The following is a 19,534-nucleotide window of genomic DNA, read 5'->3' as shown; positions in this document are numbered from 1 at the left end:
CCATAAAACAAGCGGATCCTTTGTCACACCCTAACCTTATTAGGGTGTGATGGGCACTCGACCCCACATACAGAGCCGAGCGAACCCGCAGACCCTGATTACACACCTAATGTTTTTTTTTTTTTGAATTCTGAAAGTCAATTACAAATAAAATACATGTTGAGCTTTCAAAATTTTCTGCTTACTATTTCCAGAATTTAACAAATCTGTAATTATATGAAATTTACTACATAACACAAAATGACATATCGGCTGATGTAGCCGCTTACAGACTGACTATCATTACCCACGACGCTGTCTGCAAAGTCTCTAATACTGATCAGACTTCACAGCATACATACTCTGATTCGGCAGCACTCCTGGAGGAAATGGAGCCCGCCAATCCACTGGATCATCTTCAGCTAATCTCGTCTATCCACTTGTGGGTACCTGCGCGGCATGAAATGCAGCCCCCGAAGAAGAGGGGGTCAGTACGGAATATGTACTGAGTATGTAAGACATGAGTACAGAAAACGAAACCATGACTGAGACAGATAGAACAACATACAAATGGCCTATCCAGAATACCAAACACTTATTATTATTTATTTTTTTCTTTTCTAGACACGAATCATACTTACTCATCTCGTATGCCAGACGGATTACAGAACGTACAAATTACTCAAATGATGTCATATAGCAAACGGGATACAGAATATACGGAAGGTCAGAATGCTTACTCTCCAACACAAGTCATGCATATCGGAATCGGATATCATATCACATACGCGGAAACCCCGGGGACATATACCACGCCGGGACAAATACCATATCATACATACGGTAACCTCGGGGACAAATATCGCGCCGAGGGACCGGTCACATCCTATCATATACATGATAACCTTGGGGACAGATAACACGCCGAGGAACCGGTGAACAATGCCAAGGGATGCGCACGATAACGTAGGAACGTGGTCGCCACTCCTACCTTTGGCGCCACAACACATCATATTTCAGAAAATTTGCTCCGATCTCCGTCACACATCATAACATAACCACGGTACCCGGGGACGGACAGATAACACGGCACCCCGAGCCCGGACACATCATACTTCATAATATATCCTCGGTAATCGGGGACGGACATATAACACAGTACCCCGGAACCGGACACATCATACTTCGGAATTCATATATGGAACCCGACCCTTAACAGAGGACTCGGCGAACCATCCGCACGATATATATATACCGGCCCGGGATCCGGTGAAAGGGATCATAGCACATGCACGAGCAGAGTAGTGAGCAACTAAATGCACATAAATCGAGACTCGATAGAATGATCGAACGTGCCATCAGAATAATCATAGCAGGTTACCCATATCAGAATGCTTATATTAAAATACTTATGTCGGGGTACTCATATCAGAATACTTATGTCAGAATGCTTAGGTCAGAATACTTATATCAAAATACTTATATCAGAGTAGTTATAACAGAATACGTATGTCAGGATTCTCATATCCAAAATACTTATATCCAAATATTTCTATCAAAATGTTTACGTCAAATTTCTTGTATCGGAGTACTTACGTCAAAATACTTTTGTCAAAATATCCATATCGAAAATACTTGTATCCAAATGCCTATATAGGAATACTCATATCAGAATTTCCAGATACTTATATCAGAGAGTACATACAGTTCATAACAAATCCAGAACAATAGCCCAAGTTTCTCTTAATTACTATGCGGAAATGAGTCCAATAGAGCAATACAAATGGGGTTCGGGAATTATGGGCCCACCTCGGATTAAGTCGAGGTGGCGTATATAAACTATGAACATTTAGCCTTATAGAGTCATCCATGAAGGTTTCAGGGCAATCCGGTTTCATTTGTAGAAGTTACGGACGTTCAAACTATGTTTCCATCAAAGCATAAGGTTCTTAGTTCAATTTCACTGAATGAATAGGGGTCCAAATCAAGCTCGGATTTCTAGGAATAGAGTTTCCCTCGAGGCTCGTATCATAGCTTATTTACAACTAGGACATGCCAAAAGAAAGGAAGGGTAAGCCTTACATACCTGTGCCGCGACCTCCAGCTACGCTTATGCATCCAATTTGTTTGTCTACATGCAGGAGAATCCATCCATTCGTTAGTTTCATTATCATATACCTGCCTTAACCTTTCAAACACATTCACTTGTATCCTGCCGGAATTTCGGCAGCACCTCCCCTGTAAATATACCAACCCCGAGAATACGGCTCGGCTCCCAATCAACAACAACAACAATCTGGGAATTTGACCCGGCCACAATATCAACAACAATGACAACAAACATTCTAACAACATCGACCGTTAATGTAAACACACTTTAACATTAGCAACCTTCTTTCGCATAATGCGACGATATTCCAATTACGTTCAAATCAAGATATATAATCAATCCAAAACCATTCAAACATGATTCCATAACATTTCCAACAATTCACAAAATTTTCCAAAACGACTCGAGCAAGGTTCCAACTCACCCGAAATTGTCCCCAAGCCCGAGAACAACACCAAACACATTCTTTCCTTCCAAATTCACACATTATGTCACAATACATACATTTACAACTTCATTTCATAAATTCAAGAAACCACATCAAGACTACATTTCCTTCCAATGCGGCCCACACGATTATAATCTTAACTTGGATTATTAAAACTTCATTTTCTATCATAATACTCACAACGAGGACAACCAAAATACTAACGACATTATTTTCCATCAATGCAAGAAGTCTACCTTCGATTCCCATTAACTTCTACAACAACTTTCCGACAATTTCAACTTCACTAGAATCGTCATAATCTCACTTGCATCCTAAAATACATATCGACAACAATTAAATTATTACATAAAACTTGATTCACATTTCATACCACACACACACACACATTCGGCCACCTTCCAACACCCACAAATTCAACCAAAATTACCAAACTTTCATTTCCAATATAAATTCCATAACAACAACAATTAAAATACTACATAAAAATTAACTAATCTTGCCTCCACAACATAGGCATGCACACGGCTATACCATACAACCCTCCCATATTTTCATGAATTCTATCCCTTCCTTCATACTACAATGTAAACAAGCCTTCATAACATCATAAAAAGGATTAAATATTACCTCTTCTCTTCAACCTCTTCCCTTGACCAACGTGCGGAAATGATGAAACGAACGACCTATCTTCCGAAACAACTATACCATGTCGAAGAGGGCCTTCAAATTGGTTGGAATTCTAGGAGAGAATAATTTTTTGATCACTATTTCAAGGGGCCAAATTTTTGCCCCTTGGCCGTGCACTTCCTCTTTCTCCTCTCCTTTTTCTTCTTCTTTCTTCCACTCTTTTTCTCTTAATAATATGACTACACACACACACACACACACACACACACACACATATATATATATATATATAGTTGTATAGGTCATGTGAGGGGTACATGCTTCCCCCTCTCTAGATTTTTCCTTTCTTTTTCTCCTTTTTTTTTCTAGATTTTTCTCCAAATTTCCAAAGATGACTTAATCCCTTTTCTTTTCCCCTTTTTTTTTCGGCCACATGACCTTTTTCAAGAGATTTCTTGAACATTTGTAAAATGACCATTTTACCCCTAGCCTTTCCACAAAATTACCATAATGCCATTTTGCCAATTTCCTTTCCGCCCTTGGTCTTCCTCAATATTTCCACTCTAACAATATTCATAAATAATATTTTCAACAACTCGTGTATTAAAATTATTTTTAAAACATAGTCTTGTTCTTAACTTCTCCCCATTACCTTGAATTTTCTGGACGTACGAAATACGGGCTATAACATCCTTAATAGTAAGATATTCGATCTTCAGGGCCTCATCAAGGTGATGAAGCATGAATATCATAGCCTTGACATTTTCTTGGTTGGATGCTTTATTTTTTTCTTTAATGGTGTCATCAAGACTCATAACATCCAGATGGATTTCAGTATCATCTAGCACCCATGATTGATAGTTCTTGCCCGAAATATCGAGGGCAACAAACTCAAGTTTTGTAAGGTTAGCCATAAAATAAAGAGAATAAAAATAGTACCTTAGCCTTCAAATATTTCTTGGTATTATAAAATAATAAACTAAAGCAAGAATATTTGTAGAGAAAGAGAGAAGAGAGTTCTTATTTCTTTTCAGAGATTATATACAATGAAGAGAACATCTCTATTTATAGAAGAAAGTTAACTTGGTATCAAAGTCACACAGCCTAAAATTTCTCCTAAAGATAGACATTCACAATATTTGATAATATCTATATCAATGTTGCTGTTTTATATTTTTTCTTTAAATATTTGGTATTTAGAATTCAATGCAATCCATGTTCTGTCGTCTATTACTCTTAACTATCTCCAATACAATAAAGAACGTGGCGTTTAGTGCTATGAAAGTTGAGCTTTACACGCAATTTGTGAAACATTCATTAGACATGCCTAACTGATTAACTTTTCTTCACGTGTTGGTCAAACAATTATTATCTGTATACATGATTGAGGTGCCGGTGTTTTTTTCTTTTATTAAATGAAAAGAATATTTTGGTCCCTCAACTTTACTATTTCTTGCGTTTCACTTCATGTATGATTTGGACTTTGCAGTACAAAAAGTCAAATTATCTACACATGATTTTAAACATGTAGAACGTATAACATAAATGTATTTCAATAATTCTCACCTAATATATATGGCATGCGGACAATCACATAGCTAGTTTAATAGTGTATATTTGTTAAATCATTAAAATTATTCAAAGTCATAGGCGAATAGTGGTAGAGACAAAAAAAAATTAAAATAATAATAATTCATCATCTATTATACATTAAAAATAATTTTCTGGCAAAGAGATTCGTCCAAACACTCTTGCGTTCCCTAGCTCCTCTGAACCTCCTTTCATCCCCTAATTCCTCCCCTACAGGTGAATGGATTAAAAATATATGTGCACATACTTTAATTATCTAAAAATTAAATATATTTATCTCAAAATCACAAGAACGAGATCATAAATTATGAACAATCAGGCTACCAAGTGTATAAAGATTGTACTTCATCCTTCTATTCTTCTCTCTCCTGCTTTTATTATGCACCAAAGCCATGAATGTCACTAAATCTAATAGAAAAGAGAAAAATTAACATTAGATAGTTAGAGAAAAAAAGATGAGAAGCAAAAGGACAAGTTTCACTTCTTTGTTTTAGAGAATTGGAAAATTACGGCTCAATATCTTTGGGTGATTTAATTTATAAAATACTCAATAATCAAATAGCTTTTTGTATATTTATACTTATATATACATATAACATACATATAATATAGATATACTATACTTATTTATACATATCGGTGTACAACAACAATAACATACCTAGTGAAATTCCACAAGTGGGGTTTGAGGAGGATAGTGTGTACGCAGACCTTACCGCTACCTAGGAAGATAGAGAAACCGTTTCTGATAGATCATCGACTCAAATAAAAGCTTTCAAAGCAAATAGAAAAAAAAATCAACATGACAAACGCATCAGTGTACAAATTTTATATATTTAAGCTACTACTGGTAATTAAGTTAGGCGAACAGTAAATGAGTCCAGAACCAAAATACCCCCAAAAAAATGGGGTTGAACCAAAATACCCTAAGAAAAAAAACTGTGACAAAAAATACCTTTAACGCAGTATTTTACTGCGTTAAAGGACTTAACCGTAACGGCGCGGTTAAGTCCTTCAACGCAGTAAAATACTGCGTTATAGGACCTGGTAAAAAAATTTTGGTCAACTTTTTTTTTTTGCAACACTTAGTGTTTTTTTTTTCATACTTTGACCAACGATTAGTCGTGTGTCAAGACTCCGAAAAGTTAATATTTTATATAGAACCTGATATTTTTTTTTTGCGTACAATAATGTGGGCTCAATACATCAAAGATACTTAAACGTTCGGATCGTTATTTTAGGGCTTGAAAAGGTGCCCAAAAGTAAGTTTTGTTTGAAAACTTTAGGTTAAGTGTTCTATATACATAGACGTCCATTTTTGTTTGAGGACTTGTTGTCATTGGCTTAAATTTTTTTATTTTTAGGGTTTAGATTTAAGTGTGTTATTTTTTAAAGCGTAACTTTATTTCGAATATACGCGATTTTTTGTGCTCGGACGTCCGATTTACGCGATTTTTTTTTTTTTTTGCAACATATTCGAAATAAAATTACGCATTAAAAAATAACACACTTAAGGAATACTTAGTGTTTTTTTTTTGCATAAAAAGATCGCAACATCTTATTATTTTTAATAAATCTTTTTTTTTTTTGCAACACTTAGTGTTTTTTTCCCATACTTTGATCAACGATTAGTCGTGTGTCAAGACTCCGAAATGTCAATATTTTGTATAGAACCTGATATTTTTTTCGGCGTACTATAATGTACGCTTAATACATCAAGGATACGTAAACGTTCGGATAGTCGTTTTAGGGGTTGAAAAGGTACCCGAAGTAAGTTTTGTTTGAAACTTTAGGTTTAAGTGTTTTATTTTTTAAGATTTTAATTTAAGCGTGTTATTTTTTAATCAAAACATAACTTTATTTTGAATATAAATCTAATTCAATTAGATAAAAACGTATTTAAAAAATATAGGGAGAAAAACTAGTTGTAAAATGGTCAAACTTTAGATGGTCATAACTTTGCGCTCGGATGTTCGTTTTACGGGATTTTTTCTTTGATCTTGCGTATTTTTTCGAGATCTATGCGAACAAACTGCGCAAGGCGGTTTGGCCGAGCCCATTTTAAAAAAACACTAGTTATCCTATTCAATTTCAATTTCCCCCCAAATTGGCTTGAAGTTTTTAGTTTTCTTAACTTATAATATGATGATACACAATAGATTTCAACATAAAAATCTCGGGGCAATGTAGCTGTGAATGTCAAGTTCACTTTTGTGGTTTCAATTTTCCAAAATAAAGCTGACTAATTTTCTCGACATATAAAATTGACTAAAATAAGCTTCGGGCACCTTTTCAACTCCTAAAATGACAATCCGAACATTTACGTATCCTTGATGTGTTGAGCCTACATTATTGTACCCAGAAAAAAATATCAGGTTCTATATAAAATATTGACTTTTCGAAGTTTTGACACACGACTAATCGTTGGTCAAAGTATGAAAAAAAAACTAAGTGTTGCAAAAAAAAAAACAAAAAAAAAAAGTTAGACCAATTTTTTTTACTGCTTCTATAATGCAGTAAAATACTGCTTTATAGATTTTTTTTTTTTGTCGGGTCCTATAACACAGTATTTTACTGCGTTAAAGGACTTAACCACGCCGTTACGGTTAAGTCCTTTAACGCAGTAAAATATTGCGTTAAAGGTATTTTTATCATAGTTTTTTTTCTTGGGGTATTTTGGTTCAACTCCATTTTTTTGGGGGTATTTTGGTTCTGGACTCATAGTAAATTTACCTAGGAAGCCCTTAGGAATTTATGGTGTGGCACGGGGATAATATCCCAACTGCCACCCGAGTCCTATTAGAAAACGTTAATTTTCTAAGTTCTTAAAATTAAAAGGATTAAAATATAATAATAATAATAAATAAATAAATAAATAAGCCATCCATAAATAAAGGAATAATAATCTTATGAAAACATTACTTTTGTTGTACTCTAGTGATAACCTTTTGATAATAATGCAAGAAAACTAGTATCAAGGTAAATAAATAATGGTATACTGCTTTCAAACGAGGCATTGATACTCTGAAATGTCACGCTCCTAACAAAAGCTGGCACGTGATGGTGTTAGCTTACACCAAGTGAATTATATTAATTTATCTATTCATTTTACAAATATTCATATGCTTGAAACTTTACATATACATGTTGAAAGTTTTATCTTAAACATTTGGTATAAGTAATCTCATCATAAACTCAAAATATAGTTAAACTCATAGCTAAAACATAAATGCGGAAATAATTAACACCATCATGTATAACATGAGAAATAAAAATTAGAGTCCTCATGTACATAATTAAACCTCCCACCATGTCCCTGAAACCTGTAAGAACCAGGGGCGGAGCAAGGTAGGGAAAGGGGTTCATCCAAATCCATTCAGCGAAAAATTAAATTGTATAGATAAGGTCACTTTTTATGTATATATAGTATATGTTGAACCCCTTGGCTTCTTCATGTATTTACTTATTTATATTTTTGAACTTTTTTGGTGAAAATCCTGACTTCGCCAGTAGTAAGAATGTACATGAGAATGATGGCACGAGACATAAATTCCAACTTATCCAAAAGAATAATATTTATAATTCTTATGAAAGCAGTTGAGTGATTTAACAGTTCTTCGAAACTTAATTCGATTTAGGTCTATAGTAGAAGATCCTAAGTGTTTTTTTGAATTAAGAAAAACTATTATCTTATGACCAAACAAAACTTTAATAAAAGGTATAGCAACAATAAAATGAATAAAGATATGACAAAAAAATTAACTTTAGGAACGAGCCAAATTGAAATTCATAAAAGAGAAATTGCGCATCATCTTTCTGAAACTCGAAAGCCTTTTTAAGGATTTAAGTTATATATTGATAGCTAAAATTTGTCTGCATTATCTTTTAACAGATTATTACGTTTATCATGAGATTGTCGATACGTAATTACCTAATAAAACATAATTGAGTTAAAAAATAATTTATATCATTAGTGCCATAAAAGTTAAACTCAAAGTTAAAATAATTTACGCAAGTGTTACTTTTTTAGGTCACCATTAATTAGGTTGTGGTCTTACATTTTCTCATAAGATTTTTAATTTGCTCAAAAAAAATCTCTAAATTGTGGTCTAAAGTCCATAAACTGCAACAAAATAAAAAGATGGTCATTTACTAAACAATCATCCAAAAAGAATAACCGACGAGAATTTCTGGTATATTTTCCCTTTGGGTACTTGCATCCATTTAGATTATATTACATGCTCAAATCTTTTGAAATCGATTACGACTCACCATTTTGAGAAAAAAAATAAAATCTAGTGGGACATTGACGACCAACATATCTAAGCTTTCTTTGTGTTTTTATGATAAGATTTTGTTTTTGTCATGGTTTAGGAACCCGCAAATTCTTTTTGCGTAATTAAATACTCCTCTTCTGTTTAATTTCCTTGTTAGAATTGGTCTTGGCAATAGAAACCGAAAGCGTGTATGATCAAACAATAAATGTGTTGCCTTTTTAGCTGGGGCGGATATACTTTGTTGTCACGGGATATCACTTCGTCGAAATCTTTCACTATAAGCAAAACAAAATATTTGGGTACAAATATAAAAAATAACATTGCTTGTTGTTATAATAATTTATTCATTTGTTCGATTCTTCAAAGTTAACATGTTTGCGAAAATTTCTCTTATGACACTTCATTTTTAATAAAAAGAAATTTTAAAAAAGTGAAGAAAGACAGATACAAACAAGAATCATAACCATACACAGGCTTTGTTCTTCAATTGGGGAATAAAATTAGCCACGTTGTTCATTTAAACCTCGACGTCCTTCTAAAGCTATATCATCCAATGTCTCAGTTCAAAAAATATGTGTTTGACATAGAAACAATTCACAGTCTAAAATTGTATATGAGTTACAGAAGATTGTTCTCTCTCTGTCTTCTTCTTTTTTTTTTCTTTTTTTTTTTTTGTGAAAATTCGCTATCCTTTAGGTTGTGGTTAGCATTATCATATTCGATTCAAAATAATATAGATATTTTGTTTACAGAAAATATTTTGCAGAGTTCAGTAGTGGTCCATCTGGAGTATCCATCATCATACCGTGTTACATTGAAAGCCTCAAATTATTAAGACATATACACAAACAATATCGAAGCTTTATTATCCCCTGTGACATGCTTGCTCATTTTTATACAAAGTACAATATTAACAAATCTTGGTCTCCCTCATACGATTAAACCGAATACTGATGATAGTGTTAAAATTCAATTGGAGATATTGTTTTTGGATAAATTTAAAGATAATTAAAGAAAGTGGGATGTTGGGATTTTCAGGTAAGATGAAGCTTGATTAGTTCGAACCTCATTGCAGAACTATGAAGCATCAAACAAGAATTACAATTAGCAAAAGAAATGAGATATAAAGAATTGAAAGTAGAAGCCGATCGACTGCCTATTTTGTTGTGAACGTCAAGTTTATTAAAAAAAAAAAAGTAGATATGCATTATCACTCTCTTGCTATTATTGAAGATTGTAAATGTTTGTTGAAAGCAAATAAGACCTCTATTATACGAATCTAAAAGAAGACATACGAAGGTGCAGATTTTTTGACAAATAAAGAATACATCCATAAAGATGTATTAATTTGAGACTAGATGCGGTCAAGAAAATGAAGTTTTTACTCTCGACCGACTTAAGTCATATAGCTTAGGAAATATTATAAGAAATTTTAATTTGTTTTCAGTGGACAAAAAAAAAAACAGAGAGATACCACCAAATCTTGAAAACTTGGCTCCGAATATGACATCAGTTGTAGAACTGATTTGTATTCAAGTGTCGGTATATACATCTTCATCATTTGTCAATGGCTATAATTATGCAATTGGCAAAAAGACACAAAATTCCCACGTGCTTTTATAAAATTCATCTGTATCAGAAAGAAGTACATAGAACTGACACTGGTTCAATCAAGACGACATTTTTGTAAAAATTTGATCCATAATAGCATGGTTTAATTTCGAGAAAATGAGATCTCTTGTCCTCTTATAATTTGAATAAAAAAAATGACTTTTTTAAATTTCTTATCTATTTTTTATAGATCTCTTATGTTTAAAAAATGAAATGTTTAGTAAAAAAGTCATAAAACTGAAAAAAGTTTATAATGGACTAAAAATCTATTTCTTCCATATAAAATTCAACATTAATTTATATAATATGGTTACCACTTTTGTTTTTTTTCAAATCAATAATATTACATAAGTTATACGGGAATTTATATGTTATTTATCCTCTTTTTTAGATTTCATAAAATTTCGATACATAACACTTTCATTTATAATTCTAATTTGTCTTTTAATATTTATATTTTAATATATTTAGTTCTAGATATACTTCAAAGTGGGTGTAAGTGTAGAATTTGTTGGGTTTTTTGATATTGGTGAATGGGAAATGATGGGATGAAAAGTGAAGGGAATATAAAAGGTCCCTTTTGCTTTGGGAAATGTAAAAGGTTCCTTCTGCTTTGGTTAAAGCATCTGTCCACATAGGAAAAAGAGAGAAAAAGAGAGGTGTACATTTTACATTACACCTTCTCTAGTTGCTAAAAGGGTTGAGGGGGAAAGGACCCCACGCGCCGTCGTCGTCGCTCGCTCGGCTCGGCTTCGGCTTTGGCTTTGGCTTTGGATTTGGTCAAATGATTTGATTGATAATCTTTTTGGACCAAAATTCTTTTAAATTTTAATTATTTATTAATTAATTAATTATTTCCAGATTCTGACCCGTTAGTGACCCGGATCCGCGTGTCTGACCCGCGACCCGTTTCTCCCCGGATTAATTTAAAATTCCCTCCGTTTTTTTTTTAAAACGTACATTTTCTGAAAAGGTGCAAACCTTTTCCCAACCAGTGCGTTAATGGCTATAAATTCCAGTTAATATTCAGATTATTACTTACGAATTTTCTGAAATCCTCTATTCTTCTACTCTTCTTAAAAGTTTTCTTTTTTGTGTGATATACTGCCATTGAGTGGTTCGCCGCTACCAGAATTTGGAGTACTACTATTTTTGGTAAGATAATCGTTCTATCCTGGGAGGGGATATTTCATCAACCTCGAGTACTGTGAGGGGAATAATTTCCTTAAGGACACACTTTGAACTAAGTGGGCTCGATTATGTTCTGAATATATTTTTTCTAACACTGTTTCTGTTCATTTGTCCATTTTCTGTAATTTACTGGTTTTAAGTTTTTACAGATTGTGTAATCTGCTTTTACTAAGTGTTTTATAGATTCAGAAACTTTATTTAGACTTATACAGATTAATTTTAAACAACAATCTTAAGGAAATTACTATATAATATTATAATCTGTATTCTGTTTAAGGAGATTAAAACTTCTGTAGTTTTCTACTCCATATGAATATTAGTATTCTGACTTGAAGATATAAAAACTTCGTTGGAATACCAAAGTTCATAAGTATACTGCGATTTGAAGAAATAAAATCTTCATCGTTTAAGTTTGTGATTTAATTGCTATTCTAGTTTTATTAACTAAAACAGTTTGTCGATTTGACAGTGACAAAGAAAGAATGGCAATTGAGACTGAAACTCCCTCTGCGACTGGAACTCCCTCTGCGACTGGAACTCCTTATGTGAACATTGCACCAGCGGTCACGCCTACAACCCGTGCCGCTGTACCACCGGCTGAGAAACCTGCGAAGTTCACCGGTGCCAACTTTAAAGGATGGCAGCAGAGAATGTTCTTTTGGCTTACCACCCTTGGTATGCAAAAGTTCACCAGTGAGGACCCTCCCGTGCCTGCCGTCGACATGCCTGACAATCAGAAGTTCATGGTTACTGAGGCTTGGAAACAGGCTGATTTTTTGTGCAAAGGCTACATTTTGAGTGCCTTAGAAGATGATTTGTACAACGTCTACAGTGCAGTAGAGACCTCCAAAGAATTATGGAGTGCACTGGAAAAGAAGTACAAAACTGAAGATGCTTGCTTAAAGAAGTTTGTGGTTGCCAAATTCCTAGACTACAAAATGGTGGATGGAAAAACTGTTGGAACCCAAGTTCAAGAGCTTCAACTTATCTTCCATGACCTTATTGCTGAAGGTATGGTAGTGAATGAAGCATTCCAAGTGGCTGCAATGATTGAGAAGTTTCCACCCTCATGGAAAGATTTCAAGAATTATCTTAAGCACAAGAGAAAGGAAATGAAATTAGAGGATCTTGTGATTCGTCTCAAGATCGAGGAAGATAACAAAACCGCTGATAAGAGGTACCGTAAGAGTTCACCAATTGAAGGGGCAAGTGTCGTTGAAGATGCTGCTCCGAAAAAGAACAATAAAAGGAAGAGGCGTTCTGGAAAGGAGAAGTATCCTAACAAGAAAAAGTTCAAGGGCAATTGTTACAATTGTGGTAAAGCAGGCCATAAAGCTCCCGACTGTCGTGCCCCCAAGAAGGACAAAGAGAAAAACAAGGGTCAGGCAAACATGGTGGAAGATGTTGATGACCTATGCGCAATGTTGTCCGAGTGCAACCTGATTGGCAACCCAAAGGAGTGGTGGCTTGATTCTGGCGCCACTCGACATGTGTGTGCCGTTAAGGAAGCATTTACAACTTACACTCCCGCTGGACCTGACGAGGAGCTATACATGGGAAATACTGCAACAGCCAAAGTTGAAGGATATGGAAAGGTTCTGTTGAAGATGACATCCGGCAAAGTGCTGACTCTCAACAACGTCATGCATGTTCCATCAATTAGGAAGAACCTAGTTTCAGCCGCACTACTCGTGAAAAATGGGTTTAAGTGCGTGCTGGTTAGTGATAAATTTGTACTTAGTAAGAATGATATGTTTGTAGGAAAGGGCTACCTCACCGAGGGCCTTTTCAAACTTAATGTAATGGTTGTTGCCAGTATTAATGGAAAATCTGCTTCTTCTTACTTATTGGAGTCAAATAATTTATGGCATGTTCGTTTAGGACATGTCAATTACAAAACCTTGCGGAAAATGATTAATCTTGAAATATTGCCTAAATTTGAGTGTAATATATCTAAATGTCAAATATGTGTTGAATCAAAGTTTGTTAAGCATTCGTATAAGTCCGTTCAAAAGAATTCAAATCCTTTAGACTTAATACACACTGACATTTGTGATATGAAGTCAATACCATCTCGCGGTGGGAAAAAGTATTTCATAACTTTTATTGACGATTACACTCGATATTGTTATGTTTACTTGCTAAACAGTAAGGATGAAGCAATAGAAGCATTTAAGCAATATAAGAATGAAGTCGAAAATCAACTAAATAAAAAGATAAAAATGATTAGAAGTGATAGGGGTGGAGAATACGAATCTCCTTTTGCAGAGATATGTTTAGAATATGGAATTATTCATCAAACCACTGCCCCCTACACACCACAATCCAATGGAGTTGCGGAAAGGAAAAATCGGACATTGAAAGAAATGATGAATGCTTTACTAATAAGTTCCGGTTTACCGCTGAGCTTGTGGGGGGAAGCTATCCTTACAGCTAACCGAATACTCAACAGAGTGCCCCACAGCAAAACACAATCCATTCCATATGAACTATGGAAAGGAAGAAAACCCAACTTGAAATATTTCAAAGTGTGGGGGTGTTTAGCAAAAGTACAAGTTCCTTTACCTAAAAGGGTAAAAATCGGACCAAAACTGTGGATTGTGTTTTTATTGGATATGCTACAAACAGCAAAGCTTGTCGGTTTTTGGTCCACAAATCCGACAATCCCGAAATTCATGTTAATACGGTAATTGAATCAGATAATGCTGAATTCTTTGAAAATATTTATCCGTATAAAATTGAATGTGAGTCGTCAAGTGAAAGATCTAAACGACCGCGGGAAGAACCAAAGGAAAGTACACCAAGTGAAAAGGATCCAAGGCGTAGCAAACGTCAAAGGACATCTACTTCCTTTGGACCAGATTTTGTGACATTCTTGCTTGAAAATGAGCCTCAAACATTTAAAGCAGCGATGTCTTCTTCTGATTCAGCATTTTGGAAAGAGGCAGTCAATAGTGAGATTCAATCAATCTTAGATAACCACACATGGGAAGTGGTTGATCTTCCTCCTGGAAACAAGCCTTTAGGTTCTAAATGGAGTTTTAAAAGGAAAATGAAAGCTGATGGCACTATTGACAAATATAAGGCAAGACTTGTAGTCAAAGGTTATAGACAAAAAGAAGGCCTTGATTATTTTGACACATACTCGCCTGTAACAAGAATAACGTCCATTCGGGTGTTAGTGGCTTTGGTAGCCGTGTATGGTCTTGAAATTCACCAAATGGATGTTAAAACAGCTTTCTTAAATGGTGATTTGGAGGAAGAAATTTACATGGAACAACCCGAGGGTTTTGTGGTTCCTGGTAAAGAAAAGAAAGTGTGCAAACTTGTAAAGTCGCTTTATGGACTTAAACAAGCACCCAAACAATGGCATGCTAAATTTGACCAAACCATGTTGGCAAATGGCTTTAAAATCAATGAGTGTGATAAATGTGTTTACATTAAAAACACTCCAGGTCACGAAGTCATTGTTTGTTTGTATGTTGATGACATGCTGATAATGAGCAAAGAAATGGCAGATATAAATGCTACAAAGCGCATGCTGGCTAGCAAATTTGATATGAAAGACTTAGGAGTTGCTGATGTAATCTTAGGAGTCAGAATTCATAGAACTCCACAAGGTATAGCATTATCACAGTCTCACTACATAGAGAAAGTACTTGACAAGTTCAAGTACTTGGATTTCAAGATTGCCAGAACTCCAATTGATGTGAGTTACGCACTTCAAAAGAATGAAGGTGAAAGTAAATCACAAGGGGACTATGCGAGAGTGTTGGGAAGTCTGATGTATATCATGAATTGTACACGACCAGATATAGCATGTGCCATTAGCAAACTGAGTCGGTTTACAAGTAATCCCAATTACACACATTGGATGGCAATGAAACGAATTTTGGGGTATCTGAAACATACTCAAGACTATGCTTTGCATTATAATAAATATCCCGAAGTGATTGAGGGATATAGTGATGCAAATTGGATCACTGGATCGTCTGAAGTTAAATCCACGAGTGGGTATGTTTTCACAATTGGGAGTGGAGCAGTGTCTTGGAAATCATCCAAACAGACTTGTATCGCCCGTTCCACTATGGAATCTGAATTCATAGCTTTAGACAAGGCCGGTGAAGAAGCTGAATGGCTCCGGAATTTCTTAGAAGATATTCCATTCTGGCCCAAACCTTTGGCTCCTATATGTATACATTGTGACAGTCAAGCAGCAATAGGAAGGGCAGAGAGCGTAATGTATAACGGAAAATCTCGTCACATACGACGAAGACACAATACCGTTAGACAACTCCTCTCTAGTGGCGTTATCACGATTGACTATGTAAAGTCAAGAGATAACGTAGCGAATCCACTTACAAAAGGCTTATCTAGAGAGGGAGTTAGTAGATCATCAATGGGAATGGGGTTAAGGCCGAGGACAAGTCATCATGGCGGTAACTCTACCTAGCAGACTGGAGATCCCAAGAACTAGGTTCAAAGAGATCAAACAAAGTTATGACTGACGGTTCAACATTGTCAAACAACTCAACCCATTCTCGGATGAAGACAATGTTCAGAAATAAGGATAAAACTTTATGGCTTGTTAATGAGTTAATAAAGCATTAAGATTTTTAATGATTATCTAAATCTGGCAGTGTATGGCCAGATAATGTGGCTATAATACCACATGTTTAGAAATCACCTATGTGAGTGTTAAGTGTAAGCCGCTTTAAAAGGGAATGATAGTGAAGGCCCATTCTCTATGCACTCATGAAACCAGGCGGTGTTCATGGCTGAAACGAACACAACCGTGAGAACCATAAATGGTTGAAGGTTGATTGTGTGATTTATGTTGTCTAGGTATACAACAAAGTTCGACGGTTCAAAGATATCAAATCTACCGATTGATCGAGTATATCCGATGTAAGTTCACTACGGAAAGTTCAAAGGGAAACCTACTTATCCAGATGCAGTCAATCTTCGCTTGTATATCACACTTGTCCGCGCATTCTTTTATATTATGGCCATTCCCCATTCATGTGGGGGATTGTTGGGTTTTTTGATATTGGTGAATGGGAAATGATGGGATGAAAAGTGAAGGGAATATAAAAGGTCCCTTTTGCTTTGGGAAATGTAAAAAGTTCCTTGTGCTTTGGTTAAAGCATCTGTCCCACATAGGAAAAAGAGAGAAAAAGAGAGGTGTACATATTACATTACACCTTCTCTAGTTGCTAAAAGGGTTGAGGGGGAAAGGACCCCACGCGCCGTCGTCGTCGCTCGCTCGGCTTTGGATTTGGATTTGGATTTGGATTTGGTCAAATGATCTGATTGATTGATAATCTTTTTGGACCAAAATTATTTATTAATTAATTAATTATTTCCAGATTCTGACCCGTTAGTGACCCGGATCCGCGTGTCTGACCCGCGACCCGTTTCTCCCCGGATTAATTTAAAATTCCCTCCATTTTTTTTAAAACGTACATTTTCTGAAAGGTTGCAAACCTTTCTGAAAAGGTGCAAACCTTTTCCCAACCAGTGCGTTAATGGCTATAAATTCCAGTTAATATTCAGATTATTACTTACGAATTTTCTGAAATCCTCTATTCTTCTACTCTTCTTAAAAGTTTTCTTTTCTGTGTGATATACTGCCATTGAGTGGTTCGCCGCTACCAGAATTTGGAGTACTACTATTTTTGGTAAGATAATCGTTCTATCCTGGGAGGGGATATTCCATCAACCTCGAGTACTGTGAGGGGAATAATTTCCTTAAGGACACACTTTGAACTAAGTGGGCTCGATTATGTTCTGAATATATTTTTTCTAACACTGTTTCTGTTCATTTGTCCATTTTCTGTAATTTACTGGTTTTAAGTTTTTACAGATTGTGTAATCTGCTTTTACTAAGTGTTTTATAGATTCAGAAACTTTATTTAGACTTATACAGATTATTTTTAAACAACAGAATTTTCATAATATGGGGAGTGTAAATGTTTAATTTTAAAATACCGGGGGTATGTCCAAAAGTAAGTCATATTTCAGGGGTGTTTAGTGTAATTAAACCTAAAATAATATTAATTTAATCTCAAATTAAACACGTGATGAATTTAAGAAAATTTAATCTAAAATAATTCACCTAATACCTTGAACCAAACAGCCCTTTGAAGATAGATGTTGTTCCACATTCGATAAATATCATGTGTATACATATTATGGACACGTTCGAAACTTTTAAATTGATATGTCATGTATTCATCAATAAATTGAATTTTTTTTGTCACAATTTATGTGGAATTTTTTCTTTACTCCATCTTAATAAGAATATCGTCGTCCTTCTAAAATTTAGATAGAGGAAATATTACTTTTCCTAACTTGTATTTCCTGGACAAGATTTTCGATTAAGGATCTTCTTTTCTATATATACAGTAATACAGTATACTATATGGTACTACTGTATTCCCAATATCAAATATGCTAATTGAGCTGGATGCACGAGCAAAATTATCCACGAAGCTTTGATTAATATGTTGACTATACGGCTATACCGTCCCTTGCATGATAGTTTCTGCAGCTTCACCTGCATTAGTTTCGAATTAAGTTAGAATTGGGATTCAACACTTAAAGATTTTTAGCGTTGAATCCATTATATTTTTATCTTATAATTATGGATTCAAACTAATCATTTATTGCAGTTTTAATGACTTTTTTTTACGCATAAATTTATATTCGCTTTGAAAATACTGGGTTCGGATGAACCGGCGCAACAACTCTACGTCCATCCCGTAAATAGAGGATTCTCATAAAAGCTAGGCAACTAAGAAGAAGAAGAAGCGAAGGAGGCGATAATTTTTGTATGACAAAGTTTGCTTACACTGATTACCAATTAAATAATTCGAAAAGTTGGATATAATTTAAGGGTGAAAACAGGCTACCGGGTGCAATTCCCACATTTTTATGGTAGTTTTTGCAAAACCGCAAAATTTCATTAATTGTTCTAATTAACGCTTCTTTCAAGTGTGGCGCCAAATCTATTCCATTAGACTATTGTCCAATAAAATTATAGTGAGATTTATAGATTATTTTTTTTTAATCATAATTCTTGCAACATTCGAGCAAATTTTCGACCAATTGTTCCAGCATTATTGTAACAACTGTTTACTTTTCTATATTTTCAAACTACTTACCACACTCAAGTTTATTTTTTCACCTTAAGAGTTTCAAAAAACGTTCCTCCTAGGAATCTTGATCATATAGAAAAAGCTTTAGAATATCAAATAATATTTTTAATATCAGAGTGATATCTCCTCATCAAAGTCATATAATATGCGCTTGTAACAAAGAGATTATTTTCACAAAAGGCAAACTCACTCTTGCATTCAAATTTTCACACTGATAGCTGATTGATTAGAAAAACCAACCCAGCCCTAGTACAAGGAAAATGTTTAGGGACAACTGAAAAAGTGGTAGTTTTATGACTTGTAGTTTGAAGACAATCACTAGTGTCGTAGCTAAAGCATAGAGTTAGAGAATAAAAATGTACAACAACATAACTAATGTAATAGTGTAATCCCATAAGTGGGGTTTGAGGATAGAATATACGCAGATCTTAGTCCTACCTTTGTGAGGTAGAAAGGCTGTTTTCGATAGACCCTCGGCTAAGAAGAAAATTAAAATGTAAAGCACTAAATTAGATGTTGTTTCATATTGGACAAAATA

The 19,534-nt window shown here is 34.7% G+C and overlaps 1 long non-coding RNA gene across 2 annotated transcripts; it reads right to left on the bottom strand.

Annotated features, from left to right (window-relative positions):
* Window positions 1–187: 187 nt before the first annotated feature.
* Window positions 188–3,411, bottom strand: LOC132629218 (uncharacterized). 2 transcript variants are annotated; one of them, XR_009578151.1, is made up of 3 exons: window positions 3,168–3,411; window positions 2,066–2,275; window positions 188–429 (listed from the first exon to the last, which is right to left on the bottom strand). It is a non-coding gene; the product is annotated as an uncharacterized LOC132629218 (long non-coding RNA). The 2 variants fall into 2 exon arrangements; XR_009578149.1 differs by having other exon boundaries at window positions 2,066–3,411.
* Window positions 3,412–19,534: the final 16,123 nt, after the last annotated feature.

The sequence above is a fragment of the Lycium barbarum genome, chromosome 2, assembly GCF_019175385.1.
Source record: "Lycium barbarum isolate Lr01 chromosome 2, ASM1917538v2, whole genome shotgun sequence".
NCBI lineage: Eukaryota > Viridiplantae > Streptophyta > Magnoliopsida > Solanales > Solanaceae > Lycium > Lycium barbarum.
Note: the sequence above shows the minus strand (reverse complement) of the source record. Positions and strands in the feature narration are given on the sequence as shown.